Genomic DNA, 19,288 nt, shown 5'->3' with positions numbered 1-19,288 from the left:
CTGTCGAGCAGCAAATGTGAGCATGGTTTGGTGGAGGATGGAGGCAGTGTGGCAGGTTGGGAATCCTGCTCTGCTGACGTGGCTGATTGCCAGCGCACAGCGTGCAGGGAGCAGGTTGTTTGGGCAGGTGCTTCTGGGTTTGTAAGGCTTTGCTGAACCTGGCTGTGTCCTCAGCACTTGGAGCTCAGGGCCTTGGGGGAGGAGAGCCAAGCTGGAAAGGGTTATGCCGGTGAGAGCACGGGGGGAGCACAAAAGGATTGCTGTCCTTGGGAAAGAAGGTTGTGTGGTGTTATGGAAGTGCTGCTTCCCAAGCAGGCTGGGCTGGCTGCCTGAGATGGAGCGGAGTGGTTTAGATTTGTTCTTTTCCTTTTTGTATCCATCATTTGTCAGCTTCCAGAAGCAACTGGACTCGGAGTGGAAGGTCTGCCTTGTCTAAAAGCATTTCTCCCTTTCCTCTAGGCCTTGGGTACAAAGCGAAGCTGGGGGCCATGCAGTGGGAGGTTGGTTCTGCCTGGTTCTGCCAGCTTGCACCAAAACAGGGAGAAGAGCCAGGAGCCACAAGGCTCCTGCAAGGCCCCAGCACCAGATGCAGCCCCTCGGTCAGGGCAGGGGGCTGGGAGATGCTGGGCAAGGTGGGTGAGCACGTCTTCCCTCCAGTCAGTGCCAGGTTATGCAGGTGAAGCATTGGGGGCCTTTAGTCTTCATTACGTGGTGGCTGTGTCGAGACAGGGATGGGCAGAAGAATATCCAGGTGCTTCAGAAGGGTTCGGATGACCTGTGAAGGCATCAGTGGCTGCGCTGCTCAGGTGTCAGAACTCCAGGCTGTCCCCCAGGGCAATCGCAAGCCTGTCTGGGGAAGTTATTGCCTTGGGTCTGTTTTCTTAACAGACCATTCCCAGTCCCAGGTGTTTGTAAGGCACTTGGAGAATCCTTTCTTAGAAACAGCGAAATGCTTTGGATCAAATGAGATCCGCTGGTATGAGAAAGATCTGTGTTTGTAGCTGCTGTAGGCTGGAGGAAAGGGAGGCTGCTGTGGGTGGTGGCTTAAACCCTATAGCGCAGAGCATCCAGAGGGTGCATCACACAGGGGTGCTGACTGTGTGACACGCACCAAAGGATTTTTCATGTTGAATGTTAAGCGAACTGCTTTCTCCCTTTTCCTTAACACTTGGGAGGTCCCTGTCCACGTCCAGGACCTTTGCTGAAACTTTTTAAATGCCTGGGGTCTCATCATATTATGGTATCATAAAACTCCTGTCTCCCTTCTATGCTTCTAGCATCTCCCCTATACTCTGCTGACAGTGCAGATGTCCCTTTTAAAGGTATGTGCTTGCCTGGTAGAGGCACATTCCTGGCTTCACAGAGCTGCTTGACTTGGTGGAGGAGGCAAGCTGTGCAATGCTGTGTTTTGCAAGAAGCCTTAATGAACTTTGTGCCCCCTACGCTCGTTCCTGGAGCGGAGGGCAGATTTCAGGCAGCCAGTGCAGGGGGACAATTTGCAAGGTTTGCTGACAGTGGCACGGCTTGTGGTGTGTGGCTGCTGGGGCTGCTGCAGGCTCTGCTGTGCACAGGGCTCTGCCCTGCCAAGCTCTGTCTGTTCTGTGCCCTGCCCTGTGCTCCTGGGTGCCCGAGCCCAGCAGCTGCTCCCGTGCTGGCAGTGCCAAGTGTCCTGTGCCAGCAGTCACCACAGGGCCAGCTGTGGGGACACTGCTGCTTGTCACCACCAGCCCAGCTTGGGCACAAGGCACACTTGTACCCAGGACAGGAGAGGGCAGGTGCCTTCAGTGTTTCGACCTCTACTTTCCTGGAGGCAAAAGCCTCCTGGGCTGCAGGAAGAGCGTGGAAGTAAGGAGCTACCCAGCAGCTGCAGGGGCATGTGTCCAGCAATGGGCAGGGCATCAGCTGGGTGCTTGCCCTGTCCCACATCGCAGGGCTGGGTGCTGGTGTGGAGGACGGCCCTGTCCTGGCCTTACATGGCCCTACAAGAGCAGGGAGGAAAGCAAACTGCGATGTGAGATGTGGATGAGGCATCGCAAGTTGCAATCTGTGCCTGCGTTTTTGTCTTACTGCTAACGTCTCGGCAGCACTTGAATCTGGAGAAATGTATGGTGTTTTTGCAGGGCTGAATCATGCTCTCATCTGACCCACCAGTTGAGAGATCTTCATTTGCATGCTAATGAAGTAGTGTGAAAGGTATTTCTTGGCTTCCTGAGCTGTCCCCTGGGAAGGGTCAGAGCCATTTATTCCTGAATTTCAGCTGGGAGGTGTCACTTGAGATGGTAGGAGCTTGGTGGCTGAAACCCTGTTAAAATGTCCCTGGTCTTGAAAATCAGCTGTTTGCTGATGTGTGTGGTGGGAGCTGGACAGCGGGGAGCACAAAGTGCTGCTTTTGCATCTGGACAGGCTTGGGCGTGGAGCAGCCCAATCCCACCAGGATCTGTGAACTTTCTCATGGTTCATGTTTTACTGAAGTCCTGTGTGGCACGATGCTGTTGACTTTGGAGCCACAGAGGGGCTAAGCAGGCTTTCTGAGGAGAGCTTGGTGAGATCTGTATGGACCGTCTTATTGACACCAAGCTGGGGGTTATCGTTACAGGAGATTGCTGCCCATCTCCAGAGGGCAATGCCACTGGAGGAGTGGTGTGGTTTGTTGCAGGGGAGGCACTTTGCTGGCTGTCAGGCATGTTGGAAAAGTACGGCTTCATGCTCCAGGGTCAAATGTCTCCGTGCTGCTGGGCTAACACATGATGAGTAAGCAGATGTCCAGGCTCTTGGCAACTGCTGACATAATATAAAGACATAATTGCCCAAACACAGATTCAACATGTGTCAATGAAGTCTGATCTCACTGCATAAGAGCAACTTTGCCAGTCTCACTCAGAGAGGCTGCGAGCAGGCTGTCCTCACCGTGTCTGGGCTGGTACTGTGGGGATCTTTGTGAGGTGGACCCCAAAGCTTGTGGAAGTGTTGCATATGATGACTGTCCTTGTGTAAATATTTTACTTCAGGGTGACTTCCTCCTCCCATCTTTACCCTCGTATTTTTTCCTACTTGGACCAACTCGTAGCTCAGCAGCTCCAGCCCTGGCCTTTATGTGCCCTGAGGATGATGATCCACCATCTGCTTCTCACCACAGTGCTCAGCAGCTTCTTCAGCCCTGGGTTTGACTCCTTTTCCCCAGCCCAGCGCCCTGGTTGCTCCCAGGAACTCAGGATCTGGTCAGTAATTGCAGAGCACACCAGCTAAACAGCCCAAGCTTGCCAGGCCCTGTTCAGAGCTGGAAAGCAATCACCTATCCTGCCAAACATGTCTCTGTTTGGTTTGGTTTGATTTGATTTAACATTATAAGATACGGCTGCTAAAGGCATATATTGATTTAAGACTGGAGGAGACTGTTCCAGCCTGCCTCGATGAGACCTTCCTGCCCTCTGTTACCAGCTGGGCTTTGGGATAGAGCTGGCATCTGCTGGAGGGACAGGAGCTGATGTGTCTCTGTGGTTTCACTGGGAGCATTCCCTTGTGGTTAGTTAGTGGTGATCTTCTCCAGTGCCAGGATCGTGCTTTATTGTTCTCAGCTGCCTGAAGATAGGAGCTGTGTAGGGCCAGGTGCTGCTGACACTGTGCTGTTGTGTGGTGGGCCAGGCTTGCTCTGATGAGCAGAACGAGGCAGCAGAGCCCTGTCTGGGCAGGGCAAGGTCTGCCCACAGGCTGGTGGAAAAAGTGTCTGAAGTGAAGAGGGAATACACTCGCTATTCAGCATGTTTCTGGCATGACCTGCTCCTGCTCAGACAACATGTTGAGCAGGACATCATGCTATGTTGGTCTGACCTCTCATTTCCAAAATCCTTCTGGCAAAGGGATGGGAGGGAGCAGGTTTGAAGGTGATGGAGAAAGAGTGGATTACAGGGACTGCGGCTGTCAGATATGTTTATTCAGTAGTGCGGATGGACCTCAAGGCTTGTGGGTGGGTGGAGGAAAGGTGTCTGCAAGAACCTCGTGGTTCCACGGGGGCCGGGATAGTAGTGGCAGGGGATGGATGGGTGGGGGAGCCTTCAGGCTCTCCGGCGCCGTGCCATTGCTGTGGTAACTGCTGCGCATGGTGCCTGTGGGCTGCAGAGGCATGTGTTCATCTTGCCTGTTGCGTGCAGGTTGAAATTCTTGCTGGGCAGAGGAGTTGGGTCACTGAGAACTGGAAGATGCCTTGGGTGCTGAACAAAGAGGGAAATGCTTTAACATAAAGGGAGAACATCAAAAGAGCTTGTGATTGCCTGGAGAGACTTGGATGCTAGAACATCCTTCTCTGTGACTGATTTGAAGAAAAAGTGGGACATGAGGAGGGGATGTAGAGAACTTGAGGCAAACGTGGGGGTGAAGGGTCTTAGAAATCTAGCATTGCTGTGCTGCATCCGTGGTTACATACCAGCAGGTAAATCTCGGTGCTGCAATAGCAAAGCTTTGTTATCCTGGCTAGCAGAGATCTGCAGGAGCCAGGCAGAGAGGAGGGCTGAACCATAGTGTCTGTCCAGCTGTGGGCAGCAGGGTTACTTGGAACAGACCCTCGCTGCATGGCCGAGACCCCAATGGCAGGAGGAGGAGGAACCAGCGCTGCCTGGTTTGGACACAGCACTGCTCCATGGCCTGGGAAAGATGGGGAGATGCAGATCTGATATTGTGGAAAGGTGGGAGCAGCTCTCCCCTGGTGCCCAGGGGACAGGGACAGCCACAGCCCAGGACTGCAGGGCTGAGATTTGGATGAGACACCGGGGAACGTCTCTGATGAGAGGAGAAGCAGGCTGTGGAGGGAGAGGAGTTTCTGCTGCAGAAACTATTAAAGGCTTGTCGGGCTGGTGGACCAGCTCTGTGTGTTGGGCTGAAGGGGATTAAACCAACTCTCCAAGCATCTCTGCTGCAGTGCTTGCCTTGCTGATGAAAGGATGCGGTGACCTCCTGGGGGTTTGCAGGGGAGGCAGCGCAGGCACTGGAGGCCTGCGGGATGTGAGCGCAGGCGGCTGTGGGGACGAGGGCTTCCACGTCAGCAGCATCTGGAGCCTCACCTCTGTGAGTCAGCGTTTTGGGCACTGATGATTCACAGCCATACTGCAAGACAGCCACGGGCTGATGCAGGGCTGAAATTAATTGTCTGGAAGGAGGGCAGCTCGAGAGGAGGGAGACAAGCTGTTTTCCCTCAGCTTTTCAGTGTTTACCAAGCAGGGCTGTGAGTTATGCCAGCACTGAGATGTGCTCAGCCTGCAAAGCATGCTTCACCTTTCAGCCCCCTGCCCTGCCTCCTGTTGCCGTGGCACTTTGGTGAGCAGGCGGCTGATGCCCGGTTGTCACCGTCCTGAGGCTGCAGAGCACAGCCCCCTGCTTGGCTGTGCCTTTTAGGACATTGTTTCAGTCATATGCATCCCCTACCATCCTGAATCTCCAGGGCAGAGAACAGGATAATCTCCCTCCTCTGTGGGTGCATGTGCCAGGAGACACCTCTGATCCCCAAACCCACAGTACCAGGCTCCTTGTTCACTGCACGTGTTTTTAGAATTCAAATTAAAAGTGGAGACTGAGATGCAGGAGCCGGTGGCTGGAAGCTGCTGCCCTGTTGTGGGGTGGTGGGAATGGTCGGAGTGGCCAGGATGGTTTTGGAGTGGAGATGATCCTATCGTGTGCCACGTGCTCAAGTGGGGTGAAAAAGGAGGCACCACACCTCTGCTTTCAGGCAGACACTTCAAGAAGCAGCCTCTCCTGGTAGGAGTCTCCCATGTTTGTCTGCAGTATGCTGGTGACCTTGGAACACACGTGGACACCCCTGAAAATCCCTTGAGCTGTTCTGAACCAGCTCGAGGCTGAGTAACAAGTACCGTTTTTATGCTTCAGGAAAGTTAGTCAGGGTTTTTCTGAATTCTTTCTGGGCTCAGTTAACCTCAGCATGAGGTTTAAATTGTAATAACTACCACAGACGTGTTCTTCTCAGAAGGCCTGGCCCCATCCTCGATGCTGTAGCTCAGCTCGGAGTGTGGCGAGGTCAGAGGCTCAAGTAATGGGTCCTCAGTGCATGTGTGTCCAGCTCAGTGATTTCCAAGCTTGAGATTTCTTTATGGACACTTGAAGGATTTTTGCAGACGAGGTGCAGAAGCCCTGCAGCAAGCTGAAGCCTGACAGCAGTACATTTTTTGCTTTTATATTGCAAGTCATTGCAGGATTTTCCATTTGTCCTTTTTGGTTTTTGTGGTGTCTGGCCACTCCGAAAAGCCAAAGGGCAGATTTTCCCCAGCTCTGTGGCAGATTCTCCCTCTCTCTTTGGGAGACCAGTGAAGCGTGTTGCTAGCATGGTAGACCTGCAGCAACATAAGGAAGGTTGTGCAAATCCATGAGACTCTTGTCTTCCCTCTCTGAGGCAACTAGCTGAATTTTGTCTCTCTGCAGCTGAGCTTGATGGGGAGGTGTCTGGCTGGCCAGCCATATACACCGCATCCCTTTCCACATGCGTTGCCTGGGCTCCTGGTCACCGTTTCTGGCTCCTGCTCAGCCCTTTGACTTCGAGTTGCTTCGACATCTCATTGGTCCTACTTTGACATATCTGTTAAATGCTTTAGAGCATGAAAATTTCCAAGTCACAGATTTTCCCACAGCAGATGTAACTCATCTCTGCTGCAGGTATATTTTGGGACTCCGCTGTATGAGTGAGCACTGCAGCGCTGGGCACCGTGGGTGCGTTGGAGGCCAGCGTTGGGGTGGCTTTGGGAACTGGACCTGAGTTTCTGGTGATCGGTGTGTCACTGTGAGGATACAGCACTGCGTTAATGTGGTTTTGTTTTCTGTCCTGAATATAAAGCAAGGACAGAAAGCAGCACAGGCAGAGCTAATTGCTGCCGACAGACAAATGGGATGTGTAAAAGGTGTAAAGTGGGAGAGGATGAGGGTAAATCTGTTCCAGAAAGTCAGTTATTTTGTGTATGAATGCTTTGTGCGGCAGAGCCAGCCCAGGGCAGGGCTGGGCTCGCCACCCTCCATTCCCCAGAGGCAATACCTTGGCCCCTGGAGAAATGCCTGGGAGGGGAGTAGATAGGAGAGCAGAGTGGCCTGGCTGCAGGCAGGGGTAACTGCTGCTTGCATCCTGCTCCTGTGCTTGGACCCTGCCCTGGGGCTCACCCAGTGCCCAGGCTCTCCAGTGTCAGCAAGAGGAGGGCAGGGGACCATTTTCTTGTCACCTCTGAGGCATCCCATGCTCAGCCTAGCTGAGCCTTGATCTAGTGAAGTGGGCAAGCAGCTGTTGGCTCCATGGATGCTTTCCCTTGGCAAGCACCTTGGATCCAGCCAACAAATCTCCTGGGGAGCTTTGTTTTGGGTCTGGTACGAGGCATGGTCTGTGGGAACCCCAGGTACTGAGACACCATCTGAGACAAGGTGGAAGTGAGTGCGCCCGGCAGATGCGGGAGGCACTGGGAGGTTCCCCAGGCCAACTGGGACCATGGGCTTTGCCAGGGAGCAGAGCTGCGAGGCTGGAGGCTGCCTGGGGGAGGCTGCCTGAGGGATGCTCATCTCTGCAGCTTCAGGGCTGCTATCAGTGCTGATCATCTTGCACCAGCCCCAAAGCGTAGGCTCAGCACAGGGCGGATTGTGCACTGCATAGGGCCGGACAGAAGTGCCAGTGCTGCCAAAGGGGCGGTTTGGGCTGCTGGGAGACCTGGTTGTGCACAGACTGGGCACTAAGGATCGCTGGACTGTCCCACGCACCCAGGTCACAGTGAGCATGTCCAGTGCTTTGAGTGGAGGTGGGCAGGAGCTTGGTGACACTGCTTGCAGAGGGTGCTGTGGGTTGGGGGGCCGCCCACAGCGCAGAGGGGCAGCTGTGGTCCTGGGGCAGGAGATACCTTCTTGTCAGCAGCAGTTGTTTTTCTCAGCAGCCCCAGATCTGCTCGTATGTCCTGAGTCCCTGCAGGGTTCCCTTGCATCCCCTGTGCAGGTCAGCTGCTGAGCTGACGCATGCTGCTCTGCTCCCCACCCTGCAGGAGCTCCAGGATGACTTTCCCTTTCTTCTCCCTGCACTCTGTTATCCTGTCTTCCGTCTGTTCTGTGCTTTATAACATTTGCCTCTTATCTTTGATAATTGCCTGTGAGGCTTGAACGTCTCCAAGGCCTAAGAGATGTCTTTGCTTTGGAAAGAGGCCAACTCTCTGGCTAAAAAGGTCATTTCTTCCGTTCCTGGGCATATTCAGGGAGTGTGAGGCCCCTTCTCTGCAGCAGCCTGGGAAGACGGGGATATTTCTCCATTCGGCATAAGCCAGAGATCCTCCTTTTTGCATGTCCACTCTGCATTTGAGCTGTGGGTCTTCACCAGTGGCTGTGCTGCTTGCTAGCTTGATCCTGCCCTACCTGCCCAGCCCTTCACCCTGCTGCTGGTGCTGCAGCGGCTGCTCTGACTGTGTTGGGAGGTCAGTGCCCTGTGCTGCGATATGCAGGGAGCCCTTGCTTTGCAAGTTCCTCTCTCATCCTCTAGGCCTATTTGGAATTACTTGCTCTGGAATTTCCTAGAGTCCCAGCCTTGCTTTGATCTGTTCTCAGTAGTGGGAATGTGGTTCATGCTGCCTTTGGTGCTTGTAATGTGAGATGTTAAACAGGAGATCTTAAACAGGGACAGGTAGGTCAAGTCGGGTATTTCAGGAAAGGACCATTTTGGGCAGGGACCAGGCATTATGCTCCTGCAACCTGTGCACTGCTCCTGCAGCCCTTCTGCTCGGGCCACAGATGGACAGCAGCTGCCCCCAGCCGTAACTTCTTTAATGAGTTGATCCACATTGGTAGGCACCAGGCCCAGTAACACTTCTCCTCTGGTTGATGTCTAATATCTGGACCAGGAATTTATTCTCAGCACACTCCAGGAGTCTCCTTGCTTACAGCCTGCTGTGTGGCTCTTCCAGCAGGTGGTTGAAAGGATCATCAGGGTGACAGGACTCATCGGGATGAAGGCCTGTGAATACAATGCTTCTTGTAGTTGTAGGCCTCATCAGCCAGCTCCCCTTAATTAGGTGGCCTGTAGCAGACCCCAGCCACAAACTGTCCCTTATTGGTCTGCTCCTTAACTTTTACCCCCAGGCTCTCAATCTGTCCATGGCTGTTTCTCAGAGACCTCTGTTCCCCAGACCTCTGGTGCTGCTGTGGGGCAGTGGGTGTGTGGGTATGGGTGTCCCTGGGCATGCCCCAGGTATGTGGTACCCTTGTGGTGGCCTGAGCTGGTCCACAGCCGGGTGTCAGAGAGGCAAAGGGAGGCCTTTATGTTTCCTTGCTGTTGGGATGGGATTTTGGTTCTAGATTCCTTTTCTCTTTATCTCTAAACATCTGCCCTGCAGGACTGGCAGCTTGGGGACCGGTGTAGAAGAGGACAAGAGTGAGAAGATCCCTGTCTCTTTGTCCCTGCCAGCCCCCACTGGCTACTCCTGGCTTTTGAACCATCCTCAGGTCGGGTCCGGCCTTGAAGAGCCTTGTCCCCTTAAGCAGCTTTTGTGAGCAGGAGAGCACTCAAAATCAAAGGCTTATTTGGGGTTGAAGGAAACCTTGAATCAGGCTTGTAGATAAAACTGCGCAGTATAGGAGAGAGTATCTCTTCCTCCTGGTTTGTGAATGTCTCCAGAATAATGGCTGACAGACAGTTTCACCAGGCTGGCATGGGGGGAACTGAGAGCAGTACCTCTCTGCCCCAGCAGAGTGCTGCTGCAAGCCAGGCTTCTCTTGCCTCTGCTGGGATCTAAGGGCTTACTGTGTTGTTGAACTAAAACCTAACCCCAATTTAGCCGTGACCCCTTCTAAGAATTGAGACGCATCCCACACTGGTCAGAGGGAGCTGGCAGTCCTTCAGCATCTGAGTCACAGAGCAGCATTTTGAATTGCTGCAGGGAATACAAACGTTTGCCTCCTCTGTCAGCTGTGATTGCAAGGATGAGAGAGAATGGTGCTGCAGTTCAGCAGGGTGAGCAGAGGTGGTGAAAAGCAAGGGCAGACGAGTCAGCAAGCCACGGTGTTTGCAGGACCTTGCAGCAGGCACGCGTAGGTCAGTGCTTGCTCTGGGGGAAGCATCGCAGCCCTGGGGCTGGTCTTTAGACTGCTTCTCCCCTGGGAGGCCTGCAGTGAATTTTGGGGTGAAGGTGAGTGACCTGGGACAGCCCAGGCTTTGGCTGGCTTTTCACTAAGCCCAGTCACACCACAGCAGAGTTAGGGATGGCACCACTGCTGCTGTCTTTCTTCTGGCCCTAACTCTGCGCTAAAATGCACGGAGGTCTCCGAGACCCTGCCAGAAAACTGTGGCATGCTGCCTGGACCTCTGCTTCCCCGTGGGGCTCGTTTGCCTCTCCCTAGAGTTAAAAGCTAAAACCAGGGGAGCTTGTCCATGGGGGCAGCAGTTCTCACTCCAGGCAGTGCACACTGTGCTCTGCCACCACTGTGGCTTCCTCCCCTCTGGGGTGCTGTCCTGTGGCTTCCAAGCACCCATCTCCTGCAGTGCCTGAGCTGAAGCACCACTGGGTGTGCAGTGAGGGCCTCCAAGCATCCCTGGAAGGCTGGGGCTGCCCAGTGTCCTTGCAGGGACAAGTGGAGCTTGGTGGGGATTGTCCTCCAGGGAACATCCCTTTGTCTGTATTTGGGATTGTTGCAGTTGCTTGCAAGAAGTTGAATAAGGCATCAGGGCTACATTCACCTCTTTAACCACTGAGGACGGTCTCTGTGCTGGTCCTGCAACAGGTGTCCCTCACCTCTGAATGCGGTGATGATGGCTGCATTGCTCCTGACTCATTTTTTTTTGGGGTGGTTAAACAGATGGCTTTCCAAAAACAAAGACAGCCCAAGACAAAACTGAGCTAATTGTCCTGGCAGCGGGTGTGCAGTGACTGTCAGGACTGACTCCGTGGTGCTGATGTGCTGTAATGTGTTGCCACGGAGAGTGTGGCAGTTTTCTTTTCTACCAGGTTTTTGTAAAAGTCACTCTTGCTGTTCTGGCAGCATGCAGCCGCCTTAGGAAGGGGCTCCACGTTGTCCCACTGTGACCCACATACGCTGGGTCTTGCAGTTGAGCCCTGTCCTGCCCCCACGGCCCAGCATGGCCTCCTCTGCCTGTTCTCTATTGCTATTTTGGTGTCCCATTTCTACTCCAGATCTCCACTGCCTTCCCTGACCTGGGATTTTACGCAGATGTTTAGCTGTTTGAGGCTGAAAGGTGTTAAACCTCAGTCCATCTGTCTGCTGGCCCAGCTGCTCGTGCAGTGGGAGGGATGCTGCTGTCCCCACCTTTTATTTTGCTCTCTTCCTACTCCTGGAGCTGCCCATGCCTTGCTACCAGGGCTGTGTCCCCTTGTCATGGGGGCTGGGGGTGGCAGGGCACCCTGTGAAGGGCTGGGTGCTTCTGGGTGCTGGCAGCCAGGAGCGATGCAGCCTGAACCCCCCAGCCGGGAGGCAGTGCAGGCTCATGCCGTGGGTTGCCCAGCAGGGTTCTGCTGCTGGTAAGCTCTCAGGTGCCTTGTGATTCCCATGGGCTGAGCTGCCTGCGGGTTTTGGAGCAAGAGAAAAGCCTTCCCCTGAAGGCAGGTTGCCAGGGGCTTTACATTCTGCAGAGCCTCAGGCTGCAGCCAGCTGGCCCTTCCCTGGGTGCTCCCCACCGCTGAAGGCGTTTGAGATCCGTGTGTCTCCGCTGTGACATTTGGTGTGCCTTAATGCTGGCCAACGTGTCCAGCCCGATGCAGATACCTGCCATGGGGGCAGTGAGGGGCAGCTGCCTCCTTGCCCGTGTCCCCATCCCCGTTGATGTTCCTGGGCTGGAGGTGTGGGTGCTGCGGGTACCTCTTAGCCTGGCACCCAGGGGCTTGAGCGCCTTCCTGCCTCTGGCTGGGTGCACTGCTTCTTGCCAGGGGCTGCCGTAGCATCATTTCTTCTCCTGTTTTCCACACGCTTCCCTGAAGAGCTGGTGCAGGGGCATTTCGTGCGCTTAAGGGCTGATCGGGTGGTGGGGGTGTCCCATGGTTATTGGCAGGCCTGCCGAAGGCCCGCTAGCTGCCCTGGGGTGAGCGGCACGGCGTTAGATGGCAGCGCTGCTGCTGCCTCCCTCCTGCCACGCTGCTAAGGGCTGGGGAGTTTGGCTGAGCTGTTGTTGTGCCGGGGTGTGCATGACATGATAAATTAGGTCCTTCCCATCATGTGTCAAGTCCAATCGGAGCCATGGTTATGGGCTCAGGGTCTCTCTCTGACTGCTCCATCGCTCCCTTTCTGTCTGCTCCTCCTGTCAGTCTCCTCTCAGCCCTGGCCTGACCCTGTCCCTCTGTTTTCTGCTCATCGCTTCCCTGTTTGTGGTTGCTTCTCAGCTGCTGTGGCATGCTGTGGAAGAGGATTTTGGCTCTGTGCCTCCATGCCCTCCACGTTTTCCCCTTGTTTGGACACTGCGAGGTGGCGGTAGCCCCATGGCAGTGGATGGGGATCTCCATGGAGCAGCACCACGTCTCACCACCTGGCCCTGTGAGCTGTGGCCAGGTGCTGCAGTGGTTCTGGTGGTTTCACAGCTGCGGGTGCTGAGAGATGAGTGACACCAGATCGTGATGCCGTGATGCACTGTGCAGAGGGCTGTCCACAGGGTTTTGGGTCTGATGTGTGCCCACGTTTCCAAAGGGCACAAGGAAGAAGCTCATCTGGTGTGTCCCACTGGGAGCTGTGGGCTTGGCTGGTCCATGTCTGCTCTCCTGGGGTCAGGGAGTTAATTAAGGATCCAAATCATCCAAATTAGGGCCAAAATGTACTGAGCATGAGGGGCTGTTCAGAGAAGTGTGGGATGAAGCCTTTGACCTTGCTCTGTCCTGCTACCTCTTGCTGGCTGGGGAGCAGCCTGAGCCTTTCTCCAACGTGTCCCCGGCTGTAACCATGCTCTTGTCACCACCAGGGCACTGAAATTCCAGCATATTTTGCAGGATCCATGCTGGTGATGGTGGGGAAATCTTCACCTTAAAGCCTGTTTCTCTGAACTGTGCAAGTTGGGTGCTCTCCACGAGCCCCCAGCCTGCTGCAGCACGGCCCTGCAGCCGCTGCTTCCCTGCAAGAGTGAGTGTGGCACAAGGGCAGGGGGTGCAGCCCCCATGCTGCCTGCCCCACATGGGCTGCTCAGGTCAGGGGTGTTGGGCACTACCTGGGCTGTCCCACAGCAGCTCTGACAGTGCAGCTGCTTGTGTTTTGGGGTTTCCTGCCACTAACTGAAAGCGGGATCCTCTGCTGCAGTGATGTGAGCGCTGTGCTTTAATGGATACTCAAGCACTCTGTGCTGTTGGGTACCATGGGAGTGCAATGTGCAATCACACACATGTGATGCAGTAACTGGCCCCAGTGTGTGCTCTACGGTGTTTTTCCTCCCTGGGGGGGCAGAGTGGGACAAGGAGCCACATGTCCCATAAGCAGAGAGATGCTGGATGTCACACTCAGCTCTTTGGTGTGGACAGGGCTGATGAAAGAGCTGCTGTTCAGCTTTTGCTGTCAGTACATCTTCAATCTGACTGCAAGTGGGGTACCTGGATATCCTATTTCAGAGCTAGCATGTTATTTTCTGCCCTACAACCCATTAAAGAGACCTCGTCATGGCATCAGAATGATTGCAGCCTGTCCTCCGGTACTTGGCCTGGGATGAGTCAGATGTTTGCAGGTGAGAGAGGCTGAGCACTGGGATGGAGGCGGACAGGGCTGGCGTAATCTTCCCTGCGGGGTCTGCGCTGTGCCCGAGGACTGCAGTGTGGGTGCAGAGCTCCTGGTGAGGTGGGAGCCTGAGTGCTGCGGGGGGGAGAGCAGGGAGATCCCCGGCTGGCAGGGCAGGAAGGCAGCCCAGTTCCCAGCGCCGCTGCGGCTGCAGTACGCATCAATCAATGCACGGGGGTGTTGGAGTTGAGGAAGCGCCTGCTCTGCAGAAAGCGCTGCCTTGTGCACGGCATCAGCCCAGCAGAGAGGAGCTGTGCTGGCAGCATGGGGACTGGGAGATCGCACCAAGGTAGGAACTGCCCTGCTATGCAGAAGGCAATCCATGCAGGATGCTCTGTGGCACCGCGTGCTGCCCAGGGCCATCCGGACCTGGCTGCTTCCCTGCAGGCAGCTGCAGCATCTGGGCTTTCAGCAGCAGCACCTGCCCAGCAGAGCAGCAGTCTGGGTGGGCTGTGGGTCCTAGAGACCATGCAAGGGGAGAGGGGGCGGGCAGTTTTCCAGCTGGGGAGCAGGGTGCGGCCGTGCAGGTCTCCATCCCTTCCAGCCTTGCAGGAGGAGGAGTGGTGTTGGCGCTCCAGGAGCCGGGAGCACCCCATGTTCCTGACCTCCTCACCCTGCTCTCACCGGGGCAGCTGGTAGGATTTTTTGGCCCTGTTGTGAGGCCTGTGGCAGAGCTGTGTGTCTGCAGGCAGAGAGCCCTCTCACACAGTGCTCTGGGCTGCTCCTGCAGTGCAGGGGGCTAGCCACGGTCTGGGGTTTGTGATCCCTGCTGGGATGGCTGGGCACACGTCCCCTTGGGCTCCTCTCTGTTTTTTCCAGGATGACTGGAAGGCGCTGCCTGTGCTCCTTACCACACCTGAGGCCTGCCAGTATACCTGCATGGCTGCTGGGGGCCTGGCAAGCTCCTCAGCCCCTCTGAGGGCTGGAATCAGCTCTGGAAAGCTGCTGCCTGTGTCTGAGCGATCGGTGATGTAGGTGGGCCCCCACGTGTGGAGTCGCGAGGCTGCCACCTCCCTCGTGGCGCTCCCCACACTGGTGCTGTTTTGCTGGGAGCACCCCATCTCCAGCAGTCCCTGGGGCTGCGATCTGTCCTGTGGTGTGGCAGCGGGTTTTGCTGCCTGGAGCAGCCCTGTGGGGCCCTTGGCAGCTGCTGTCCGCAGTGGTGAGGGAGAAGGGCACCGCCTGGTTGTTGTCCAGCTCCGAGCACCCTGGTTACTCTGAGGTTTGGGATGTGCGTGCAGGCATTCTGTCCTGCACAGGAATACATGCTGCAGAAACAGAAACCTCCATCCCCAGCTTCTGCATAGACAGCATCCTCAGGGAAGAGAAAGGAGAGGATGGCTAAGCCCGGGAGCAAAGCGTGATGCTCAGCCTTTAAAGCTAACCCAGCAGCACAGAGTGAATGGGAAGGCTCAGGCAAAACCCGGTTTGTTTGGAGGCAGCAGGGATGGGGAAGCTCTGGGAGGGGAAGCACTGCGGAGGCTCAAGCTGTGATGTGCTGGGGAAGTGTGGGGGCAGAGCTTCTGGGTAATCCATGAATCCACATGCCAGCTTGAAAGGGGGTGAGGAGGAAAACACCAAGTAAAAGAGAAGAGGGAGGAGATTATGGGAGATCTTAGGCATTGCAGGCAGGTCCACCTGTGATCCCATTAAGTTTTGTTTTGGTTTTTTTTGCTATTCTGGTGTGCCTGTCTCTGCAGCGTGGAGCTCTGACCAGCTCCAGCTGTGTGACCTCAAGTTCACCGTGCTGCGAATATCCTCCAGCTGATTGTGTATCAAGTTTCAGCACTAGTGAGGCAGCTGTTGCCACAAATCTGGTTTGGGGAACCCAGCTGTGCATGGCATGCAGTCCTGTGGCCTGCAGGTGTGGAGGAGTCCTCCAAGTGCCCCATCCCTGCTGCCAGACACGGGGATGGTGCCCACCCCCTCCTGCCCATCCTGCCTTGACTGCTGCTGGCCTAGTCACAAGAGCTGGGGAGCAGGGGGGCAGCAGGGGTGTCTGGAGCAAGGCGTGGGTGGGCAGAGCCTGCGATGGGCTGCAACAGGGCAGAAGGGGGGCTCTGGGAGTAAAAGGCAGCTGGGCTGTGTGAGAAGGGCAGGGGTGAGGTGCTGGGTTGGGGGTGTAGGCAGAGGGCTCTGGGGCTACGCATCCCTGTGCTGGAGTGGGATCTGCAGGTCCAGCAGAGCTTGGTGGAAGCCACTGGCAAAGCCACCACTGAGTGCCAGCCTGCACCATGGCATGCCACTGGCCCTGGTAATGCTTTGGCCTCTGTCTCAGGGGTGCAGCAGCGGCCCTGTGAAGTCAGAACCTGCTTGCAGCTGGCTCCAGGGGTGCTGTGGTTTTGTCAGCAGAACTGGAAAGGAATAGTGGAGTTAATCTTGCCTCTGCAGATTGGCTTTGAAATGGAAATTGTGAGGCTGCCAGGTGGTGGGACAGGAGTGCTGAGGAGGTGCAGGGTGGCAGCCTCTGGCACAGGCAGCTCAGCCCACACACCAGAGGGGCTGTGCTGGGCATGGCTTTGCTCCAGGGAGATGCATGAGGAGTGTCACCGGGAGCCAGGGACAGCGACGGGACAGCATGGGCAGGCTGCTTACCCTGGAGGTTTGGGTCCTGTCCTGCTCCTGCTGTAGGCAATGTTTAGGAAAAAAAATGAACTGTTTGGGACAGCATTTCCACTGGTCTCAAACAGTTTAGCTGCACTTCTGATCTAAACCTCTCCTGTCAGTTTGTGGTGCCAAATGTATGTTAGGTCATAGCAAGCTGCCAAAAGGATGGTTTATTTCCTTTTCCTATTGCACCCATGGCTCTCCACATCAGGGGTTTCCTGTGCAGAGGTGCTGAACTTTCTTCTGCAAGGGGAGGTGGCAGGAGCTGAGTTTTGCATCCGAAAAGCAGTGTGAGATGGCAAGCACTGCGTAACCAGCTTCTTGCTGCCTGGAAGTGTGCTTTCCATCAGATAATTCCTGCTCAAGTCATATAGATACTCTGGTAATAAACATCCTCTGGTTTCAGAGCTCTTGAGTGATGCAGCAAAATCCTTGGGGGAAATAAGCTGCCCAGGCTCCCTGGGGGGGTGGGGAGAAGGGGCTGGAATTGCTTGTTAACAATGAGCTGGGAGTGTGGGCCGTGTTTGTCTGTATGGAGGATGGCTGGGAGACGTGGTGCAGCGGTGGGAAGCCAGGCTGTGTCCCCGAGCACTGTGGGGACAGTCAGTGCAGTGGTTGTTCCTGCCTTCCTTGGAAGCCTTCTCCTGTGGCTGGGCCTGCAGCAGGCATGGGCCACACTGTTTGATGGAGCTCTGGCAGTGCTGGAGGGTGGCAGCGTCCTGCACGGGGGCAGGAAGGAGCCAGGCTGAAGCTGACCCCCAGTGCCCAGCCAGCCCTGAGCATCCCTGGCCCTGTTTCTGCCTTCCCCATGCCCGTTTTGCCTTGGGGTGACCCCTGGGATGTGTTCAGCTGGGCTGGCAAAACAGGGCACAGCCTGGGCTGCAGAGGAGATGGGGTCTCAACTTGGGCCCCGGCTGCTGCTGGTGCTGCCCAAGAAAAGCTCCAGAAAGCTTGTTAGTTATGAACTATGAGTTATGAACCTGCCAGCCGCGATGCCCTTCCAAGCAGCAGCTCAGCCTTTTACTCCCTGAGCTGCTTCTGAGCCCTGACCTGAGAGCACTGAGGGGCCCCGCGTGGCCTCCTGGATGCTCGTGGGGATGGGCTCGATGGGCCCTTGCCGTGCCCCTGATGGGTTGCTCTTGTATCCATGCTAAGCCTTAGCTTCCCGCTGTGGCCCAGGGATGCAGGTGCTGGTGCTCCAAGGAGCTGGGTGGCACCTGAATCCAGAAGGAGGAATGGCCGGGGGGGGTGAGCCATGCTGGGACTGGTGAGAGGGGGCCAAGGGGGGTGGCAGAAGGCAGGAAAAGACAGGGTAGGATGTGAGTGAGGAGATCAAATGTCTTTGGGGCCACATCAGACCCCTTCCTTCTGGCTTGGTGCTTCTTCTGGCAACATTACACGTTGGCTCAGCCGCCCTGAAGTTTCTGCATTGTGCTCTCGCCTGCTGCAGCAGGTCCCCGTGCCTTATAGCCTGATGCACAGGGACCCTGGAGCTCATGCTCCAGGTGGGCACCGCATGCACTTGTGCAGGTGATGAGAGTGGTGATGAAGCCCCAGCCTGCCAGCTTTGGGTGAAACCGATCCGGTCATAGCTGAGGTGTTTCTGTGGGGATTGACATGTTGGGGTGGGGACACACGTACTTCATTTGTAGGAAAGTTTAGAAACTTTAAGTGAAAAATTTAGGGTAGTTTTGGCCCAAAGCGACCATTGCTATTTAGAGACTCCACATTAATTTAAAAAAATCACACATCAAGAAGTGTTTTGAAGTGTTTCACACACCCATTTGAAGTGGGAGCGCGTAACATTTATCTGAAGTTGAAAAGCAGCAGCCCTCCATCCCATTTCCTCCATGGAAAAAATAAACCAGTGGTGACCTTCAGACTATTCTCATGCCCTCAGCTGAGTGCTTGGGATTGTCAGGCGAGCGGGTGTTTCTCAGGAGGCAGAGGCAGGTCGTCCTGCCTGTCCCTGGCCACGTCCACGTGGGGCTGGCCACTCTGTGCCTCTTGGGACAGGGGCAAGGGAGAAATTCCAGCTCTTTTGGTGTCAGCTGAGTCTCTCTGTGGTGACCTCAGGCATTGCCTGCTGTGCCACACACCGCTGGGACTGGCCTGCCACAGCTGTTGTCTGGGCAAGCATGCTGCTCCTTTTCTGCCTGTCCCCTACCACCTGGGGAAGCCAGGTGTAGCAGTACTTCTGGATGAAGTTTCACAACTCCCCTCTGTGCTGAGGACACCTGAAAGATGCAATGTGAGATGCTGCGGGGGTTCCTTGCTGATGGCTAGCTGAACTCCACCATGCCGTGCTCTCGTTCCCCCTCCTCAAAAGAATGGGGGGGAGAAAATATGATGGGGGAAAAAAAAAAAAGAGCTCATCCCTGCGTTAGCACAGGCAAGCACTGCTAGGGGATGAGCAGCCCAGGTGGCAGAAGGGTGATGGGTACAAAGGGTGCTCCATGTCCTGTGGAAGCGGGGGCCGTCCCCAACAGCCCCCACCAGCCCCGTGGCTGCCCACACCTGCCCTGCAGCCTCAAGCCATGTGCTCAGACTGCCCGTGCTGCCTCTTCTATTGCTTCTGTGCCTTGTGCTGCCCTGGTGAGGGCTTGTCAGGGGCACTGGTAGAAACCAAAAGTGGGGCTCTGTGCCTCGGTTTCTCCACTTCATACTCTGAACAGCAAGGTCTACATGCCAGCAGATCTACTCTCTTAGTTTGCACTTTCCTGCCTTTAGTACAGCTTTTCTGGGGGAAGGAGATAGTGTGCTGCAAGCATAATGTGCAGAAAGGACAATGTCAAGGGCACCATTTCAAAAATACATTACTCAGCACCCCAGTAAGGGACAGTAAGCACTGAAGTTGCCTTCCCCCTGTGCTCCTGGCCCTAGTTTTGTTTTTGCATCTTACACAGGATGGACAGCTGGAGCTGGAGGCAGGTTTTGTCCCGCCTCCCGTGCAGGGTTCAGCCTTGCTGGC

At 55.5% G+C, this 19,288-nt stretch overlaps 1 protein-coding gene across 15 annotated transcripts in view; it reads left to right on the top strand.

Annotated features, from left to right (window-relative positions):
* The window catches only part of EPB41L1 (erythrocyte membrane protein band 4.1 like 1), a 70,797-nt gene that overhangs the window by 17,088 nt on the left and 34,421 nt on the right, over positions 1 to 19,288 (top strand). The window lies entirely within an intron of this gene.

The sequence above is a fragment of the Anas acuta genome, chromosome 16 (genome assembly GCF_963932015.1).
Source record: "Anas acuta chromosome 16, bAnaAcu1.1, whole genome shotgun sequence".
Taxonomy (NCBI): domain Eukaryota; kingdom Metazoa; phylum Chordata; class Aves; order Anseriformes; family Anatidae; genus Anas; species Anas acuta.
Note: the sequence above shows the minus strand (reverse complement) of the source record. Positions and strands in the feature narration are given on the sequence as shown.